Genomic DNA, 22,726 nt, shown 5'->3' with positions numbered 1-22,726 from the left:
GGAGAACCTCAGATCCTGATGGGATTACACCCGACAAGTTAGCTATGCTATGCTGGATGCAGCTTTTTCTATAGACTTCTCACCTGAACATTACGGCTTTTCTGTAAAATTGCTGTTTTCATAATTCTGTTTTTTTTTTTTTTTCTTTTAAAGATGGAAGAGACTGAGTTATTTAATATTAAAAAGTAGTTTCTCTGCATGCTAAGCTTAATTGACTCAGTACTCATTATAACTGGATTATCATTGGCTCAATGATAATTTTTGAAGGGGTAGCTGCATAAATGCTTGATCATCTTTTCAAGCCATTAAACACTCTGGGCATCAGCCTCTTAACAGTAATTCTGACATGTTTATCTCAGCTGGGTTTGTAATTCTTCTTTGTTCAGGCTTTCTGATCTGTATATACAGTAGATTTAAAACAAAAAAAAACAAAAAGCAAAAAAACCAAAAAACACAACATATCATGATATCGCCTTCCAAAGGAAGAAATAAAGAAAGAAAGGAAGACAGACAGACTTTTCCATCACAAGCTAATCCTTAGTGACTAACAGATAAAATATTCCTAAAAAGCAATTAAGCTTTTGTCCATTAAGTCTGGACACCTGGAGTAAATATTTGTTTCAGATTTGCAGGCACCTTATTACATTTATTTTTAAAGGTTAGATAAGACTGTTCCTCTTGGTTACCCTTTGTATAATTAACCTCAGTTTACTTCCAAACTTGATTTTTAAAGAAAGTATCTTATGCAGCCCATATAATGAAAAACACTAATAAATAAGGGCACCCTGTCCGTTGTGTCTTTAGGTGAACAAACAGAATGCAACATCAGATTTATAGTGTCCCACCAAATTGCGTGAAGAAGTTTTAAAATTCCAAATGACAATTACCTACGACCGCTTCCGGACGGCCAGAGCCTACTGAGTTGCCCTCGGCTCCTTTTGGGTTCCCTTTTTTAAGATTCCACACCCTTATTCCCTCCATAAGCAGTTACACAACAGCTAAAGTTTGACCATTCCCGCTTAAACCCACCAGGATAAATTCATGCTGAACTTTTTCTCCTCTCTCCCCCCACGCCCTTCCTGAACGGGTCGGATGGAGCGATCCCGCCCCCGCCGACGGGACGGTAAGGCAGCACCGCTTCCCGAGGCGGCGGCCAGCGCCTGTTCCGGAGCCAGCCCGGCTCCCCCCGACCCCCGAGGCAAACGTGCGACTTTTCCCGCCGGCGGCGGTGGCGGCGGCGGCGGCGGCGGCGCCTCCCTCGCCGCCTGCCCCGGGGCCGGGGCGGCCCGGCCGCGTTGCCCGGCCCGCCGCTGCGGAATGCCAGCCGGGCGCTCCGGCGCTGCGCCGAGCCGAGCCAGCAGTGGCATAATCTACTAATGGCTTCTTTTCATTTCAGCCCTCCCTGAGAGACTCAGTGGCAGATTGTAGACTCAATTACTCTCATGTCAGGTGATTATCCTAGGTCTTAATGTAATCTTCCATTCACACATACCATATTTCAATTACGGCAGCTATGAAACAAGCTGTGTATTCAAATCACCAATCACCTTATCACTGCTGAACAATGTCAACTGTAAAAAACGCCAGCTGAAGGCAATTACACATGTGTTGAGAACCGATTATGATTACTCTCTGTGGTATTTGTGATGAGCTGGGGAATGTTCTGAAAATTTAATTTAATGACAATATGCTTGCTGTACAATCCATAATACCTCCTGAATCCAGCATGGGGCTATTAAAACTGATAGGAGCATATTATCACCGAACTGAAAAGCTGGGTTGGGATGGTTGCTGGATGTCTCTACAGGGAATGATAGGTAATTTCTCCACATATTTCTAACGGCTGAGGCAGACAGCTTCCAGTTCCAGCTGCACTCTGAAGGTGGTCCCTTCCCCGCCCGCCTCCCTCCCAGAGCTGAGTTAAGGTGTTTTACTGGAGCTACTGCAGCGGGGCCGGGAGGCGGGCAGAGGAGGGGGGAGTCGGGGAAGGGTGCCGGGGCGAGGGGAGGATGGCCGGGCCGGGCCGGGCCGTTGCTTCAAGGACTCCAGGGCACAGCGCCGTTTCCCCTGTGGGGCTTTCCTGACCTCGTTAAATCCTTCCTCTGGTTTTTTTTTTTTTTTTTTTTTTTTTTACTTACGCTCGTTTTGACACCCTCTTCTCTGCGGGGACTTCGCAGAGCCACGGAGATTTAACCGGGGGAGGCGGAACAGCCCGTTTCCAAAGGGACGGGGATCAAGGGCCGCTGGCGGCGCCCGCCCCGCCGGTTCCGTGAGGGACCGGCACCCCCCGCCCCGCCCTGCGGGGCCGCCTGTTGCCAGGCAGCAGCCCCGGCCAGCGCGGCCTACGCCGCCTCGCCCAGCCAGGGCCCGCGCTTGCCTCCGGGCAGCCAGGGGAGCGCTTCTCCCAGAACACCCCAAATGTGTGTATGGACACAATGAAGGTGAAATTCTAATTGCTGTGCGGCTCCCCGGCCTGTCTGGCAAGGCCCGTGGTTCCAACAGGTAGCCGGCCTGGCGAGCACCGGCCGGGCCGCAGGAGCGCCGCGGTCTCGCCGCGGCACAGCGCTGGTGGCCAGGATGAGGAGGCAATGCACATCCCGGTGTCTCTCTGTGTGTGGACGGGGGTTTGGCGGGGGGAGCCGGTGCGCCGAGCTAATGCTATTTATTGATCTGAATTGGTGCGATTCTAGATGAGACGTGCAGTTCATTTCAGAAAGCTGACGGTCTCTGCTGCCTGGGCAGAACACAAAAGGTCTGCTGTTCTTGTAAGGCTATGGCCAATAAGGCTGTGCGGGGGACTACTTCTGCCAGCTCCGTGGCTTCGGTGTATTGTCTAGCCCTTTTTCAAGGGCTGCCTTAGGAACTCACAAGCCTTCACACAAAACAAATCATCTCCAGCGCTGAATCGAAAATCCCGTTCAACTCGAAGCATGTGCTGCCCTTCACCTACATATAAGAAGAAATAGTTTTTAACAGGTATACACTGAAGAGATTTGTTTATCTGCACCCTCATATACAGAGCATTTATTTTTGTAAACAGGTTTATTTTTTCAACAGATCAGCCTATTGTGGTAATTTGCGCTTCATTGTATACAGGAATTTTATTGCGGATTTATTACTCTGAAAGTGTGTAAGTCGAATTCTGCAGTACATGGGCTTTTTAAGGCTGGAAATGAAGTAGTTCTCAGATAGTCCCCAACATGTATGCTATAGGAATGAGGGTTACCTGATTTTCTTTTCTTTTTTTTTTTTTTTTTTCAAATTTGCTGTTCCACATAGTGCCAAGTACCCTGTCTCAACTCTCTTTTGCCTAAGTCAGCTGTACAGTCACTAGGACAAAAACATCTGACCAGATGTGGCAGGGAGACGATAACTGTAACCCACAACCTGTAGTACCACTTTTCTTTTGGGTACACTTACCTATGTGTCTGAATATCACAGGCATGTAAAATACAAGGCCAGAAATTAAGTAAATAATGTTGATAAAAATGACATAAATTAGAAAAAGCAAAGTGAGCAACTAGGAACATTTAAACATTATACTTAAATTATTTGAATCTATTCTGAAAAACAGCTTCTGTTGATAAAGAGGTTTTAGCAGTGTAATTTACTTTTTAAAAAGCCAATTCTAAAAAAGAAACAAGGTATAAATAGGACTGATGGAGAAAAGAGTAAATCACAGGAGAAAAATACGGTAACAAAATAAGCAAAGGTTTAGGAAACTTAACTCACACCAGCTTTTGGATACGTGAAAGGAAACTGACACTACAGCAGTTTTCTTGGTTTGCAGCATTTATGTAATGTTCATGTAACACAATGTGATGATTAGTGTTATTATAACAACAGTAGTAATAACAACAACAATATTAACAGCAATGATAGTAATAACAAATAATATAGCAAAACCAAAACAGAAACAAATGGAGCAAATGAATAAGGAGCCTTTAGTCTAAGATGCAAAACAGCTGTTTGTCTAAAGGAACGAAATGGTGCATCTTCATTTTGGATTAGTCTACAGCTAAGGAATCACTGACCTGTGAGTAGTTTGAATCCAAATTCCAGCTAGAAGCAGAGAGTTCAGGGCACTTCTGCTCTTTGCTATGGGCATACAGAATTCACAACATCGCATGCATCTGGCACTTGCAAGGAAAGCTTTTTTTTTACGTGTAGTAGAAAGGCAGCTTGCAAGCTGATTTGTGACATTACTCTTCATATCTCAAAGTGAAGAGAAAGCCAAGAAATAAAGAAAAACCCCTCAAGTCTCCTGTTAATCATGAAAGTTGATATTGTTATTGGCATGTTTCTTGCATGAAGGGAATATTCCATAAATCAAGAGAGCTACAGCACAATGGCATAGCTCCAAACTTTTTTTCCAATTACTGGATCACTGTCTGACTTACATTTCATATAGAGAACAGCATCCCAGAATCTATATTATGGTGAAATTCAAGATTTTTTCCATAATCAGGTTGGGGGTTTTTTTGTTTGTTTCTTAACTGGGTTGCACTTTTTCTGTTTTTTTCTAGGAAAGCTGTTGAAACTCCAAAAGAAGACATCTCCATCCACCTTACACGTACTGTGTGTACATATATTTACTATAATCACAAGTAGGCAACACTAATGATAGAATCACACTAAGAAAGAACTAAAAAATTACCATTCTGCCCAAAATCTGCCATTCAGGGCAACTGAAATTTCCCCTTAAATTGAAGGAAGCATCAGCTGAGCAAAGATGCTGTGACAGAGATCATTCAGGTTGACATCGTTTTTTTTATTCAGTAGGTAAGCCTGTGTTATTTAGAAAGCTTTTTTTTTTGAAAAAAATCTCTCTAAACACATTTTAAAAAATACTTTGAGAGTTTACAAGTAAAATGTTATTAGGTAAATACCCAACACAATGAAGGGCTTTATTGATTTTTCAGCAAAATGAAGCTACTGTACTTATTTTAAAGATCAATTTTATCTCCTGAGCTCAGGCATGCTGGACTTCAAACAAAGAAAGAAATAGGACAATCCTTCATAACCTCCTCCATGACCCTAAACAGCCAGAAAATCAAAAGGCCAACCCATTTTGTTAGCTGAATTACATTTCTTCTTTCCCTCTTTGATCTGCCAAAAAAGTAAGCTATCTGATTACAAATTGTGCTACTTTTATTGCCCAAGGCAGTTGTTAATTTTTGCCATAGGTCAGACAGGATAGAGCCCTAAAGAACCAAGAGCTTCTTAATTGCATGGTGTACCACTAGCTGTTGCCACATCTCAGAGGAGTTATTGCACCTTGCAGATAATGCCCTTTTCCCCTGCAACCCATGAAATAGGTTCTCCCTACATCGATGTATTAATTAGATTTCAAGACTGTTTCAAAAATTATAGCTGAATCTGCAGTTCAAATATTTCAGAAGTTATTAGAAAGATTGTCTGTTGTGGGTTTGGTTTTTTTTTTTTTAATTGAAAAAGAGGAGGAACTAACCTTGAAGACTGTCTTTTCTTTTTTTCTTTCTTTTTTTTTTTTTTTTGAAGGATAAGGTGGGGATAAGAAGCCCAACCTGTAAACCTTGTCACATTAAAAGAATATATAAGTTTTGATAGAATTCCAGGTTAAGTTTGTCAATTCTGCTGTTGTAAAAAGTGAATGAATTGGCACGACCTGTAGAAATCTCAGGAAACGTTTGAAAATTCTTCACCTGGTTGTATATCAAGCATACAGTGAAAAAAGGAAATAGAAGGAAAGTAGAAAAGAAGGGCAAAAGGCGAAATGGTTTGTGTCCATTTAAGAAAAAATCAATAATAGCATAAAATTGATTTAGTGCTTGTCATAAAACATAAGTAAGTGCTGGAAAATAGAGAAAATTGAGTCTCAATTTAATCTGCACAAAAGCCACACTGTACTGATGAAGTGATCTGAGGAGAGAGCTACATAAAACCTAAAGACAGATACTTAATTGTCATATTAAAGACTCTCTTTTCTGCCTGCTGGAGTCGAGGGGTAGGACCCATTAATCATGTGGATAAGGGGCATTGAAATCAAATCTCAATTAAAATCTGTTCAATAATGTCTCTAATATGTTTTTCAAGCATTAATTTTTTCCCATCGATTCTACACCCCATAAATCAGGTATGTTGCAGTGCATGTAATAGTTTATGGAGGAGAGGATTATGGTTTTATGAAGTTAATGCAGCAGAACCATTTAATTTACACAGGCTAAAGTTTTATGTCTGTTGATCATTTCTATTGTTTTCTGTGGGTAAAAATTCTTCGGGATATAAACCTAAAGCATTTTTTTTCCATTTTTCTGTATGTGTGTGTGTCTGTATACAAACATACTCACACAAAATATCAATGTATACCTATGCCCTGGCTGACATGGCCCAATTACAAAGATGGTTGCTGAAGGAGATATGCTTTTTTTTAATTAAAGACTCTGGTTTTGGAGGGTGAAGATAACAATCTCTCGGGGAAAAAATACAACCATCTTTTGTACTATTACACTGTGCAATGTCTGGTGAAACACAGACAGTAGCATGGATATTGGCAACTCAACTTCTGGCTTTTAAATGAATCAAAGATGCTTTGGAGCTGTGATCATGAGAAGTTTTGTACGAGATGTAAAATTAGTTTGTGACCACTTCAGGATGGAAAAGGTCTTAGTCATTTTACACTTGGAGAAGTGTTAACCCTTGCTAAATTCTCATTTCAGCAACTGTATTCTTCACCCGCATTTCCTGACAGGTACAATTGGCTATATCCTCCTTCATTTCCTGTGATAAGGTCTTGTGTGGGTGTTGGTGTATACTGTTTCGAAGCTGACAAGTTCTGCCTAAGAGTCAGCTGCATTTTGCTGGTTGAGTGAATATTGTTTCATGGCCAAATCTACTCTTACTGAAACAAAAATCAAAACTCATTTTTATTTCAGTGATGCAGTATTTAGGCCACAGCTCAGAAACACTTTTTGAGACTGCTGGACATGCAGGCCATTTTAATCTTAAAGAAATATGAAGTGCAACTTCTCATAATCATTTAAAATACTCTAGGTGAGTAGCTTATTCCAGCTAACAGGCTGGCTGACAGGTGCAACAGAGCTAAGACAGCTAAATTCCTGACACCTGGAGGTTGGTTTTGCTGAATGTATGCCTAGAACTAGTGAAGGCTAGGACCACTGGTGAGGACTAATAGGTGTAACTAGGGAGGATCCTTTGGCCTTACCAGGCCTTTGCTTGTCTTAGCAGCGACAGTGAGAGGGACAGTTACCTCACCAATACAGTCCTAAATTCCTTTCCTCACATTAACGATTCCTCTGGCTGAACAACTAGTTCAAAACACCTGATCAAAAAAACATCAAGCAAATGTTCATAATTTTATAAGACATGGTCATATTTACTGCATTTATAACTTCTTCAATTTTACCTTTTCTTTTTTAAGTCCGCCTTTAATTGCAAATGCTGGGCTAATGATGACTGTGTCATGTGTTTAATTCCACTCATCCCAAGCTCCACTTCTGCAATGTCACATGATCAGTGGCAAAAAATTCTGTGGATTTCAGTGAGTTTTGGCTCAAGACTGTCAGTTCAGAATAGTTAAACTGTTTGATGGAGATTTAGTGCAAGGTGCAATTCACGGTAAGACAAGAGTGGCATTACACTGTGTGCCTCTGACATTCTGAGTCAGGATCTCTGGATCACTTAGAGAGGCACCACAAAGACAACTATTCGCTATAAAGTTACCACGTGGCCCAAAATAGTCATGGAATTGCATTCTAGTAACATTACTGCCTCCTGATGCCTCGTCCTGTCCTAAACCATTCCTGCACCAACAGCTGTGATGAGAGGCAAGGCCTTATAAAGCCTGTCTGCTGTCTCACACCCATTCAGGATGTCTCTCCATATAGAACAGTTAATAACCCAAGAGTCAATTCATAGTTAATGACCCAGGAGCCATAGTGCAGGCAGTGTTGGGGGCTATGGGCAATGCATTGTTTAAAAATTAAAGCAGAATTTCATTTTTATAAAAAATTGTGTCTTTTCTGTTGGTAGTGTGGTTACACAAACAAAGGAAGCACACTAATGCTGAAAGACGAAGTCAAAAATAATGAGACAGAGAATTAAATTGTGAACATACTACTCTGCTCTAACCTAATAATACATTTCTCTTTTACAAATACAGGAAGAAAGTCACTCCTAAATTACACAGTACTTAGGCACACTGTTGTACTGCATAAGAATGTATATGAGAAGACTTAAGCATTGCTACTATTAAATACATTTTTTATTATTTTTGCCAAATCATTATATTAAATAAGAAAAGGAGATGGGATACTGGTTTGCGTTATAGCTTAAAGTTTCACCAGCATAGCTGTGTCAGAAAAGAGTATGAAAACTCGACAAAGGTTTCCCAGTAAAACAAATCAATCAACACAGAGTTCTACTAGGGAAAATTCCTTTGGTTGATACTACCTACGTCAACCCTTCAAGTTTTCATAACATAATTCCTACAGGTTAGCTTTACAGGGAAACACTTTTTGGTGTAGACACAACTGTAACTTAAAAATATTTGGATTTTAGAGAGAATGGGATTTCCTGCTTCTCATTTTTAGTAACAGAAGACCAAAATGTTGAGTTTCAAATGTGCTTTGTGTATCTAGTAAAGGATGTATTTTAACATGGTACAAAATTAACCTGTGGAGCTCATTGCTACAAAATGACAATGAATTGAAAAGGCTAAAAAGAAGACTGTAGATTTATCTCAATCATAAAAAGCTTCCACAGTTGCATCAGATAGGATAAACCATTTTTAAAGGGGATATAAACCCTCGTGCTTCAGGTCACAAACAACAGAGAAGATTTAGAAATACACCTACAGCCTATGAGCAGATTATTCTGCTAAGGTGTGCCATACCTTTTCCTGAAAAGTCTGATGCTGGCTGTGCTCAGGGTCCTATATCTCTTGTGCACTACAGTCCTATGGCATATCTGTATGGATGCCTGAAACTTTTGGTAACCCTCAAAGTTCAGGCAGTTTCCCAAGTGTTTTGCCTGCCAAAATTTTCTGGCTAATCCTTCTAGTTGTTAATCCACTAGAAGACGTCTCTTCCAAGCTGACACCCTGTATTATTAACTTCCATTTGCTCTGTGCATCTTACTGGGAAAGCTACTTCTTGAGACTTCAGCTGGGCTGTTGAGCATGATGAAAATGGTACCACTGGTCTGCAGGCCACAGTTCTCCTGGGTGTAGAATGTCTCTTTGCCAGCCGCCTCAGTGCTGTTTTTAACACTAGCCACATGCAGAAGAAAGAAGTAAAAAAAGATATTTTCCCTGTAATTCAAAGAACAGGAAAAAAACCCCACCTGTTAATGTTCAAAGTTGGACTAAACAAAGCTGTATTATATCTTAATATAACTTAGTATTATATCCTAATGCAATTCTAACAGATTCTGTTTCCTCCAGCTAAAAAGCTGTCGGGAATCGTACCCAGCTGGGAAGATTAGCATAGGCTGGATCACAGCTCAGGGTCCAGGATGTTCTCTGTTACTCCCTGAAATTCCAGTCAGATCCATAACTTTGCCCTGGTAATTTCCAGCAATTCTAGAACTCAATTCTTAATTAAGATGTCAAACTTTAGCACTTTTCCCAAAGGATTAGTGACTGTCCCCTGCTAATTTTAGAAATATTGATGTCCCTGGGGCATAGCTATGTGAAAATGTCTCTTGCTAGACAGTAAAAAAACATTAGTAATGAATAGCGCACTACTTAGGTAAATGCATTGTTTACCCATTCTTTCAACTGGCAGGCATGGATCAAACCTCAGTATCTAGCTCTTTATACATTAAAAATACAGTCCTTGCAAACACATAAATGGATTCTGTACTAATATACTAAGGAGCACAGTGGATGCAGACCATTTCTGATTGTTCACTGAAATTAAACTATAATCACACAGTTTGGGGAAGTGGACTTGGGATAAGTGATTCCTAATCTGGTTTTGAAGGACACCATGACAATAGGGTAGCTTTTTCTGTTATCACGTTACACAGTTCCAGAGACCACATTATGTATTATTAAATAGAAGCAATAGTTTCTATGTCAATACACACAATATAACAAATAAGGATAGTTCCTCTGTTTTGTGTTTCGCTATTTCTTCTTATACCTTGGTCCTTTTATCTTTCTTGCATTTGACATTTTCAAGAGGAAAGAAAAGAAGATTTGCAGAAAGATCAGCAGCATCTTGTGAGGAATGAGGAAGGGTGTTGTTTAAGGTGTAGGAGCCACTGGGATCAGGTATGTGGCTGGAAGAAGGTGGCTGAGGCAGGAATGGTGATGGGCAAAGATGAGGACAGAGCTACACCAAGCATACTCTAATCAAGCTAGAAACTGAGGGGAAAATAAGCAACTAAAGCTTATGTCATACCAGTCTTACTTCTCTGTCCCAGCAGTGACCTCAGGACTTCTCAGCTGTGGTGGTTCATTTGGTTATTCCCTCCTTCCCAGGCAGCACCGCATGTGTGCTAGGAGTGACTGAACTCAGTCTAAGTCCTGATAATTAGAGGTGAAAGCAGAATGGTCTCAAGGGCTTTTAGCAGCCACAAGCTTAATTTTTTTTTCTACTGTTTCATCAGCCCATCTCCTTCCCCCTTCTCTAAACAGGAATTTCTTCAGCACTGTGCCTGTCTGTCTACGCAGCAATTCTCTGATGACAAATCTCAGGATGTACCCTTTGCTTCAGTTTAAATCTTCAGCCCCCTTTAAGTGAAAGTGAAAGATTAGAGAAGTGCTGGCCACAGTAACAGAAAGGCAGGATAGCGCTACAGGTACTTTTCAACAACAGGTCACTATCCCTGTTTTACCAAGGTCTGAGAAGGCCCAAAGACTTACCAAAGGTTACCTAACAGTAACCTTGGCAATGGTAAGAATAGTATCCCTGTGCCCAAAACGGGCATGTTCGTCACTGGCCACATCACTTCTTTTTCATGGCAAAAAGCAGCTTAACTACCAAGTCATAGCTCTGCTCTTCCTATGTGCTAGTTTTTATCTGCCCTTGTAATTTGATCTGCCTCTTTTCTTGATTCCCAACCAGAGAAATGTTTAAACTGAGTAATACGCAGAAAGAGGGAATAAGCAGAAAGGTCCTTCAAAAATGAATGTTATCTGTTGCTTTATTCCAAAGGCAAAACATTTGCTTTTTGGAAACATCATTATAAAACACTTTTGAGAGAAGGAGCCCTTTGACACTGACAGAAAAAAGGGGGGCTGCACTTCACCAGAGATGCCAATTTCTTCTTGTTTCATGGTTTTGCTACTCAAAATAAAGATTACGATCTTTAAATTTGTTTGAATTAGAACAGTCCTAGAATTAGTAAGTGGAACGATTCTATCCCTGAAAGGACTTTCAGCTTTCCGGTATAGTTGTCACATTTTCTCTCTCTGAATCCGAGATCTTCCATTTCCGTCAATGATCTGTACAGAATACTTAAACGTGTCAGAATTAAGCACCCTTTCGATCAGTGTGAGAGATATTCCCCACACACCCATACATGCAATGCTGCTTGATGCTAACTGTCAAAATGGAACAGCCTTTTTAAGTACAGACACCCTAGATCGTCCTGTGAACCCAGGCAGAAAGATTCGCTAGTTTGGTTTTCTGAAACCAGCACCGCTACATGCTGTGGCAAAAAAAAAAAAAAAAAAAAAAGACAGAAAAGTGAGTATTGCTCCCCTTACTGCTTCCCTTCAACAAAATCTCACTGGCATTCGCTGCAATAAAACCAATCACAATGGAATCATTTTATATATGTGTGACTCTCAAATATAGTTCCCCAAGCCACTGTTCTAAATTAACAGCAGTTAAGCACCCATTGATAGAGACTTAAAATAAATTGTTACCCGGTGGACTCCCCCGTAGTCACCACACATTACTCAGAAGGTGCAGAGAGTTCCATGGGAGCTGCGGCAGAGTTTATGCATTTAGTTATGTTTAGGTTATGAAGAAATACCCATTTTGTATGTGATGATCTCTTTTACAATGGCTTCTCAATACCAGCAGATTGCAGTATCAAACATAGGCCCCCCTTTAACCTGACTCTTAAAAACTTTTGATGAATATATTGTTTAAGATTTTTCACAATAAGTCACAGAAGCCTTAATTAAATGCAAACTGATTCCTTCAAATCTTTCCTGTGACAATGCAGGCATGAATGGAACACATCTGAGAGCTCACACAGCTCTAGTTTTCATGCAAAAGACTCAAGTCCCATGAGTAAGCCAATTACAAATTATAGTGTAGGTGAACTCGTTCTTTCCCATTCACTGGAGCTGATTCTGTGTCATTAATGCTGATATCTTAGAAAGGAAGAAAAGGCTTTTCATATCTCATTAACATTACAGAGGAGAAATGAAATGAATTCTATGATAGATGAGGGCTATGTATATGGAACTAGTTCAGTTGCCTACAATTTAATAAGTCTTTACAGAAAGCCAGAGCCATATCCACCACCAAAAGGCTGACTAATCCTCTGTGGTGTCTTGCACTGACCTCATTGGCACGGACTTGTTATTGGCTGAGGTTCCACCACTGTTTGTTAGGCTTAAATCAGCTAGTGTGAAATTTTAGCTGAGTGTTAACTGTGCCAAAATCCATCTTCAGAGCTCTCAACCTTTCACCACCCAAATGCTGAAGAGTGGCACTGGAACAGCAGAATGTGGCTTGTGTTATGAATCTATGAAGGCGGAGGCTTAGATCTATACAAAAGGGCCATAATTTACAGGAAACATACTGTGAAGGAAACATTAGTCTCTCATATCTATTTACAGTTGCACATGCAGTAAAAGAGTCACCTAATCTTGGCTGGATGATGTTCAGAGACAGAAAAATCATATTTTTTCTTAAGAACCTACATATCGTCAAACTTGGAAGCTGGCCATATCTGTCCTTGATACATTTACTGTAGAAAGTTATATAGTGGTATCTAAATCCAACTGCCACAAACACGTTTATCTACTGCTACTCCTCTTTTGGCCTGGACTAACACAGGCACATGTGTAAATAAACTTAGGTATATGCCTCTTGTGCCAGAGGCAGTAAAGCAAATACCATTCAACATTAATGATGTAGTGATACTCAGAGTTACTCTTTGCCACATCTATTTCCTGTTGTTTTGGTTGTTGGTTTTCGTTTTGTTTTGTTTTGTTTTTTCATTCAGCCTGGCTATTAATGCAGAGCCTTGTGTAATAGGGGCGACTCCGAGGCTGTTCTAGACTATATTCAAATCCAAAGTCTGATGATTTCTAGCAGCCCAAAATTGTGGTTCAGGGGAACTGCAAATATCTTTTTCTCCACCAGACATGTCCCCTACATCAGCATGTTGTGACACAGGAGGCAAAAGACCAGAAAAAATACTTATTATCAAGAACAGGAATAAAAAACTACATAATATTAAATTATAGATGTTTAACATCGGCATTTTCACTGCAGCATTCTTTGTCTCTTAAAAAAACTCTAAGAAGAAATTTTATAACTTTGCCTCATTAAAAACCCATTCATCATAGAGTGCCTCGGTAAAAAATAGATGTTTCGTGCATGTTTCCATTAAGAGTTCATATCATAAATACACTTGCTTATAACATTTGTTAGGGTGTACTTAATGAAGACCAAGTTACTTAATGATAGCTGAGTTCAGGATGCCTACAATAAAGCCTTCATGATTAATTAATTAATTAATTAAAATTATGTGATTTAATTATCTTTTTCCTCTTCTTTTTTTCCAAACTATTTTCTTTTCTTTCTGAAAATGTTAAAAACCACAAGCCCCCAAAAAACAAAATGCTACCATACAGTGGGACTGTTTCAGTAAGTAATGGGGTTGTTAATTTTGTTTTGTAGGCACTATTGATAGTCTTTCTGAAAAGACAATACTCTATTATGACTTCTGACTTGTACTACCAGAAAATTTCTCCCACTCAAAACAGTCACACAAACTGTTGATCTGGCAAAACTCAGAGGGGTACACTCTCTGGAGCAGGATAAGGGCAGGAAGAAAATGTGTGACTTGGAAGAGAGAGGGCCAGAGCATCTTAAAAAGAAAATAAAAAAACCCCTACTATTAGTAGTGAAAATAAGTATTTATAGTTAGGTGGAAAAACAAAGAGACAAATTTGCAAGGATACATCCACAGAATTCCTCCTGCTTTGTACCACAAGGAGTATTTGATCTGACACCCACTTGCCCAGGAGCTAACAGATTCAGAAAGAGATTATAGTTCTTGTTAAGTAAAACATAAAATTCACCCTATTACTGGGGGGAAAAAAGCAAGGTAAAAGTGAGGATCATCTCACAGTGGATTACAGAATTATTTTCAGAATTGCCACGCTTCTAGTTAGTTCAGAAAGATGCTGAAGCACCTGAGTTCCTCTTGTATGTGGTCCCAAAGTGGACGTTAGGCACCTAAATACCTTTGTGGGTTTGACCTATAGCCCACAGTCGCAAACAAGAGTGATCACTGTAGCAGAAGCAACCGTGAACTGATGGCGTGGGTAAAAGTGCTCACTGTTTCTGTAAGTAAAAGTGGTGACAAGGCCCTGAGGACACCAACAAGCTTTAGTGGCCCTGACCATCCTCAGCTGGGACCTCCACCCACATGCTTTACCCATAGGTCAAGGAGCTCCAGTGAAGCTTAGCCCCCTCCCACCTCTGGTCCTTGGTAGCCCAGTCCTTGGCCATGGCCTCTGGATGGACCTTGGACCCATGTTGTAGGCAGCCCCATTTCTGTTTGTGTTTCTTGCCATTGCGCCTTGCTGACTGGGTGTCATGGACAGCCCCAGGTGTGCTTTCTTACCTTGCTCAGTCTGTTGAGAGAAGCTCGCGCAGCCACCAGCCCTGCCGTGCTTGGGGACTGCGCCCTGGCCAGGGAGGTCACTGCTCTTCCTGCCTGTGCTGTGGCCACATGCCACCCTGGCTTGTCTTTCCCGGTGGAGCAGCCTCATTTTTGGTGTGCTTTGACAAGTGGGGCCTTATGTATGTTAGATAATAACACAAGCGATCCCGTAAAGTGTGTTTCTAAATTTTTGCACATGCTGCCAGCTCTCTGTTATCCAGGATATTGTAGGGATGGGGATGAGAACTGAGATATCCCAAATGATGGAAAAATGGTATGATAGAAGGTACAAGTGGGTATGCAGAAACTGCATGAATTGAGTCAACTCAAGTATGCTGGTGCGTATTAGCTCCATCTTAATAATTGTCTTTGCAAAGTCACTGGAGCATCTTGGTACTCATGATATGAATAACATTTAGCGTGGCTAATGTTTTGATAGCTGATAGTATACCAAACATATGTACATATATATTTACATCCATATCAATTATAAACACATGCGGCTTTTGAATGTACATATTTGCATAGAAATTTTGCCAGTATTATGTAAAACGTGAACAATGCATATTTTACAAGTTCTTTGAAGATGAAGGTACTTTATAAATTCGCACTAATGTACTGTTATACTACAGTAATATTTTTCTTGTTTCGCCATTGTTCTTCTGTATCTCTGCAAAGTCATACTTTAGGTGAGAGCATCCAGTGACTTTGTGATGTGTCTCATGTATCGTCTCTTATTATTGAGCACTTGGAAAAGGTGCCTTAGTGTCCAAAGCTGAAAATGCCAGAGTACCATTATAAATACATACATATAACCATTGCTAACTGTCAAGTACAGCAGCTCTCTAGGCTCTTTGGTTTCGTATATCTCCATTGAGCAGCTGATGTTTGAGAAAAGGCAGTGGCTCTATTTCTTTCTAATGTGTGGATGTCAGAGTTCAGCTGAATCCAGTGGAAACAGAGTTAAGAAATTCTATATAAATCCTCACTGAGCTGTTTGTTCCAAGTAGAAGACATGCTTTTTTTATTTTATGCTACAGGAATGCTTTATCAAGATAAACATATCTTACAAATCTGGAAAAAAAATAAACATTCTCCACAAAGCAGGCTGTAAAACAGTTGTTTTCCAGAACTTCATCCTTTTATAATGGTTCTTTTTTGCAGGACTCAGCTCTGCTAAGCTCCCTGCTACAATATTTCAGCTTGTTCTATTTGACGGCTGTTCCCCTGTCATCACTCATTTTCAGTGGGCAAGGGGGAGCAATTGCTGGGCATCAAATCATCATCAAGTAAACCAGCCTTGACACTAGTTAAAAAGGGAGATGGATGGTCAGTTGGCTTCTACAGAAAATATTCTCCTAAGTATCCTAGCAAGGTCCCTTGATACCAGGCTAGTGCTTTTCTTTCTTTCTTTTTCTTTTTTTTCTTTTCTTTTTTTTTTTTTTTTTTTTTTATGGGAGCGGAGCAACCACCCATATTTCTTCTGGGTCATCATTTGATGGCAGGTTTTCTCAGGGGAGGAGCACAGAGGTTAGGTGAGTAGGCTTTGCATTCAATAATTAAACAGCAGAAATACAAGCTGTGAAGGAAACAGCTTCCTTGCACTTGCTTCTCTTGCCTGTAATGGGCAATGGAAACCTCCCCACACTTGTGTAACTTCAGGAATGCCAAATACATTACAGTGTACCAGCCATCGCTCATCTGTCTATTACCTCTCCTTCCCATAACTGGCTTTAAACATATCTTTCAATTCAGAATAAAAAGTTCACAAATAGTCTGAAAATTAAAATTAAGTACAGAGACTATTTCCAGTTAAATAATATTAAAGTTCTGGGCCACTGTGTTTCTTTACATGCTTTAGGAGCACTGGGGTCTGCTGCTCAGAGTAAGCTGAGAGTAAGGAAATCACCAAGTTACAGACTTACTACAAGTTCTCAATGATTTTGGCCCTTAGCTGGAAAGTAACTCTGTGTGAGACATCCCCTTCACTCATTTTAGACCCTTTTGGATGCTGCAGGTTTTGCTGAAGGGAAAGGCAGCTATACCTGGAAGTGACTTGTATGATTAAGGCCTAATTACCAGTAAAAACCCCCAAACAACTGTATCACTGAGCTTGGAGGAATAAAACATTTTTTTGCTCAAAGTCTCCACATATTAAAAAAATACTTTCAGGGAAGAAGCTCCCAAAACTTCTTACATCTTAGAAATATGTTCGAGACGCTTCAGAAACAACTAAATGCCTTTACTGCCCAGATGGCCAGTTATACTGAAGACAGTTTGTACAACTGGACCATAAAGGAGATGGTATTGGTCCCTTAGACAGTTGCATAAAATTATAGGGAAAATAACTCCACAATTTGCTCATTTGTAGAATGAATAAATAAATCATAAATAACAGCAACTTTTAGTAAAGTTTTGAAATGATACAACTATCAGAGAAATAGCAAGAGGTATGACTTATTTATATGGCTTTTGGGTCGTACGTTTGTATTGCGTTTTGTACAACACTAGGACCACCTTTGGAGTCTTGCTGTCTTGTGCTGATATGGGACACGTCATGTCTCTAACACCAGCTGAGGAGACAGCACAAATGTCTTCCTAAGAAGGCATTAATCTTTTGTTAAAACTAAAATATACAGACGAACACTTTGGAGTAAAGGACTATAACTTTGAAGGCACTTTAGCTCCTCTCATTACCTTTGTGTCTGAAAGCCTGACAAAAAAGAAAGAAAGAAAGGAAAAAAGAAAAAGAACCCCAAACTGTGTCAGGATTTGGAATTAGAAAAAATAGAACAAAAGCATTGTACATACAGTGAATGTCTCTGAGTAGGATTTTTGGTGCTATCACAATATTATTACTACAATACAGGAAAAGCAATTTTGATAATAATTTTACAAGAGTGGTACAGAGGTTCCCAAAAGCATAACCCTTCTCAGATTTATCTGCCTACTGAGCTCTCATTAAAGTCAATGGGAATTTGGAGACTCTCTAATGGAGGAAAAGCCAGCACAAAGCATAAATGTTCAGACAGTGCCTTGAGGTCCTTACTCCAGCAAAATTCTTATGTAAATCAGTGGAAATTTTGTCTCGGGGGGTGGGGGGGTGGGTGGGGGTGGAAATCAGAAATGAGCCTCATTTTGTTTGTAGAGACTGAAATATTTAAAATGCTAAACCAGCAATAATTGTTAGTATGCTCTTAGTGTAATTGTTTAAAAAAAACGTGTAGGGGTCAATCCTGCAAAATCCTGACATCTCTGGGAGTTTTTGTAGGCTGAATAAAGCTCTTGGTGCTCAGCAACGGGGAAGAGAGCTCAGCACTCCCATGCTCATGCCTCCCGAACACAGCATGGTCCCAGCTGGGGCAGGATGAGGAGCTGAGACCAGCCAGTGACAGCTTGATTGAGGAAGAGGAATAATGTAGTTGAGTGCCTTCTGATTTTAATTCACATGATGCTCTTTATTACCCTTAGGGATAAGAGGTACTATTTTAAATTCCTTTTAGCACTATTTATTTAAAACATATTTTACTGGGATATGACCTGCATTTAAACAAGTCATATAATGTAGTGTCCTGGGAGAGTCCTGGGGTTATGTATTGATGGAAAATAAAAATACAGAAGAATATTAATAATTAAGCAGCATTTTAGGCTTACAAATATTTCTTATCATGTAAAAAGCAAGTCTTTTCATTCCTATTAAGGAATTCATGTATCATATGTAAGTAACGTATAAACAATTAGTTTATAATTAAGTCATTATATTATTGACTAGAACTGTGTCTCTGTTCAGTGTTGTATGGGATGGGATTTTCCAAAGATACCAACTTACAGTCTGTGTATTCACTGGAAATGTGAATGCCTACATAGTAAAAATAAAGGTATTAGTCTTTAAGAAACAAATGCTTTTCTATTGACACTAAAGTCAGAGTTTACAGGTAGAAATACACTGAGTTTCTTATTTTCTTGATTCGTGTCCATGATAATTGTGCAGTTATCTATACTACACTTTCAGAGGTCTTGCTCTTTTCATTTACTATAGAGGAAGTAACATGGACAAAGATTATTCATAATGCTGCTTTTTTTTTTTTCATGAGGGAAGTAAAATACAAAACCAAATTCAGATATTCTGAGATTTTGTGGTGTCTGTACACTGATTCAGGGAACTTACATGATCTCTATGAAAAAGGGATATACTATCACAGGGTAGAATTGGTCCTCGTTAAAACTGAAAATAGTATTTATATTTGCCATTTTTAATGTTTTAAGATTTATAACTAAACTCTATATTATTACTGAAAAAAAGCTTTTGTGTATTCTGACAAGGCAGCAAGTCTTCAGAGGTACGAGCCATCAAGTAGCATTGCAAAGCACAGAGTAATGGACAACTATGAGAGTAATGGACAGCTATGTTACCTCATCTCTTCTAGATATCCGCAGGTTACCTGATGGGGCATTTTGAAGTCTGCTGTGTCAAGGCCTACTTGCTTGAGCTACTTGAGGGTGTTTCAAACCCAGCAATTTATCTAAGCTTAAAAAGTATGTGTAATTGCTCCTTTTTGGGTGTGATTCCATGTCACAAATTTTCAGGCAGCCTGGCTGGTTTGAAGGATGGCCAGTCTTTACTGCAGAGTCCTGTCCACTGCTGCACTTCCACTTCCACTCCTGAAACACAGGCACACTCTCAGCAGTGCCAGTTTGTGCAGCCATACTCTAAACCCGCCCTTTGAAATTGCCTGATTTTTAAAAAGCCTTCCAAAAATGTTTTTTAACAAAATTGTTGTGTAGGTCTGAATTAGAGCATGACCAGGCAAACGGATGAATCAGTATAGCTCAGGGGTGAATAGCCATGAGTGGCGAGCAAAACCGAGCAACAGGACGGCCAGCAACAGAGGGAATTAGCTTTTCAGCTGAAGGATTACTGGAATCAAATCATATCCTTGGTGGAAGTTGACTCAGCCAAAAGACATCAAAACATCCTTCATCGCTGGGTCCAGACTGGTCACAAGTTCTTCACTTTAGTTCTGCTTACCAGAAGAACTGTATGTACCCATGGTAGCAAATGCAGGTTAGTTCTTTATGGCAACAGTCATGTTTTTGTTCTGTGTTATTACAGACCTAACACCAACAAACCCTATGCACTGACTGACAGATGCTACAAGAAGAGACATATACATTGCAGTAGTGTGATATTGGAATTTGTTTGGCCTCCAGACGTTTCAGTCAGACTCAGGACTCAATAGTACTTAATAATTGATTCATGTGAGGAAAGAAATAAAATTAGAGAGATTTTTATAAAATATTTCTTTCTGTTTTTATTACCATAAAGGATAAATACAAATTTGATGATCGTTAATAATTGTTCAACCTAATCAATGCTACTTAATTTAAATATTTTAAAATATTGATGCAAGAGAAATAAGCTTTATTTGTCAGCTATTTATCTCGTAGTTTTGGAGACTGAAAAAACATGCAAACAAGCAATATCTGCTTTACTGAATTAATGGGAATAACGATGTACTTCTAAAAATGTTATTTCCATTCAGTTCTGTTCAGTAAGACTTCTGATATATCTTCCTTTTTGTACCAGTGTTTTCCATTTTACTTGTATAAAAACAGATTAAAAAAAGAAGCTGAAAGCAGGCAAGAGGAGGTATTTTCATAAAGCACTGTTAAATAATTGACAAGAGGAGAAATGAATACCAGAGGTGGAACATGGACATTCTCTATAGTTTTATAGAAAAATGTCTGAAATGGGAATCAAGAGACATGAGGCACTAAATGGTGAAAAAGTGACATCTTCCTTAAACACTGAGTTGTATGTACTTCTGGGATTTATGTTCTCTGGTTTGGCCTTTATGCCTCTTTCTGACAAATAGCTTTAACAAGATTTTGTCCTATTGTCATCTAAAAATCTGTCTTAGTATTTATTCTCTTTGGGCTTGATTCTCTTCTTACCTGCCCCAGTGTAAATCAGAGGTCAAGAAAACCAGTAGAGTTAAAATGACTTGGAGATCACAGTAAGATCTTTTCTGTGAAGTTTAATATTTCAGTGCACATATTCCAAATTGAGTGTTTACAGGCATGTATAGCAATTTCTACCCACTGAGTTAAATTATCTTATCTTGGTTATTTTTTTACCTGTTAAAACCCTTCAGACATCTAAGTGACTTCAGATTTACACTGAAGTTTAATATCAAGAACTGCGTGCTTTTGGTGTGTGTTTTGTTTGCTGTAATTTTGTATTAGTACCAAGTAAAGACAGATTTCCTCAGGGAATACTTAACTTCCGAGCATTTTTTAACATGGGACACCTATTACTGAATTGTTACTATAACTTGTCAAATCCTTGTCTGTGGGCACTGAAGACAGTGAGGTTATATTTACATTATGGGACTGAGGAACACTTTGTCATCCCTGGGTCTATGCTCTGTCCATGTTCTGACCCTGTATCCCAATAAACTTCAACTCTGATTTTGGTTTCCATGAGAAAAAAAGATGTGAAACATGTAGTCCAATGATATTTTACATTATAATGAGGTTAAGTGCAAGATTTTTCTTCTCTCTGCTATGATGGTCAAGTGAATTAGAGAGAAGTGAGGGTACCCCTATTCTGCAAACACAATGGGATTGTAGTTTTAAGTGTCAAGGAGAGCAAGATGACAGAACTGATACTTTCCACTAATAGTAAATTGCTGTGGATGGTGGAGTTAGGAAGATGCATTTCCACATTGTCGTGGTTTAACCCGACAGGTAGCTAAACACCACACAGCTGTTCACTCACTCCCTGCCACAGTGGGATGGGAGAGAGAATCGGAAAAAAGGTAAAACTAATGGGCTGAGATAAAGACCATTTAATCGGACAGAAAACAAAGGGAAAATAATAATAATAATGATAAAAGAATATACAAAAGAAGTGGTGCACAATGCAATTGCACACCACCCACTGACTGATGCCCAGCCAGTTCCCAAGCAGCAGCTGTGCCTCCCAGCCAACCTCCCCAGTTTTTTGTTCGGCATGATGTCGTATTGTATGGAACATCCCTTTGGCCAGTTTGGGTCAGCTGTCCTGGCTGTGCCCCCTCCCAGCTTCTTGTGCACCTCCAGCCTCCGTGCTGGCAGGGCAGTATGAGAAGCTGAAAAGTTCTTGACTCTGTGTAAGCACTGCTCAGCAACAACTAAAACATCAGTGTATTAATTATCAACATTATTCTCATCCTAAATCCAAAACACAGCACTATACCAGCTATTGGGAAGAAAATTATCCTAGCCAAAACCAAGACACAGATATAAAGGACTGGTCACCAAGGCCAGCTGGGCATGAAAGGGAGTAGCTATGCACCAGAATGCTTAAGGAGATTACTGGCTGAGAGTTGCTTGGATATTCAGAAAGGAATTGCAGTAATGGCTATACTGTTCCTGGTACCTGTACTTATGTTTAAAAATACTTTATGTGGATCTGAGTTGCAGTCATATTTGTACTGGAAGAAAAGACATACCCTGGAAGGCATAGCTCCTTTCCAGATCTCGTCCTGGGATGTCAGAGTTTTGTGTCTTCAATCTGAGTTTGAAGATTCAGGCTTGCCCTAAAGGATTATAACATTTGCTAAATTGTCATTTTCCTTCAACAGGAGCTGAAAAGTGTGTTTACATTAGCATGCAATTTTAAGCCAATGCAGCTGAGTTCACTGATAGGTTTGACTGACAGTTGGCAACTTGTGCTTCGTATTCAATTTTGAAACATCTTACATCCTTCATTTAATAAAATAATTTGAATTTCAGATTGTATGAAATACCTCATTCAGGCTACAAGGTAATACATCTTGCCTAACATGTTTTCTATACGAATGCTTATTTGGCTATT

The sequence above is a fragment of the Nipponia nippon genome, unplaced genomic scaffold, assembly GCF_047370975.1.
Source record: "Nipponia nippon isolate SJK-2023a ecotype South Korea unplaced genomic scaffold, ASM4737097v1 scaffold_1, whole genome shotgun sequence".
Classification (NCBI taxonomy): domain Eukaryota; kingdom Metazoa; phylum Chordata; class Aves; order Pelecaniformes; family Threskiornithidae; genus Nipponia; species Nipponia nippon.
The sequence above is the reverse complement of the archived record's forward strand: the minus strand, read 5'-3'. Positions refer to the sequence as shown.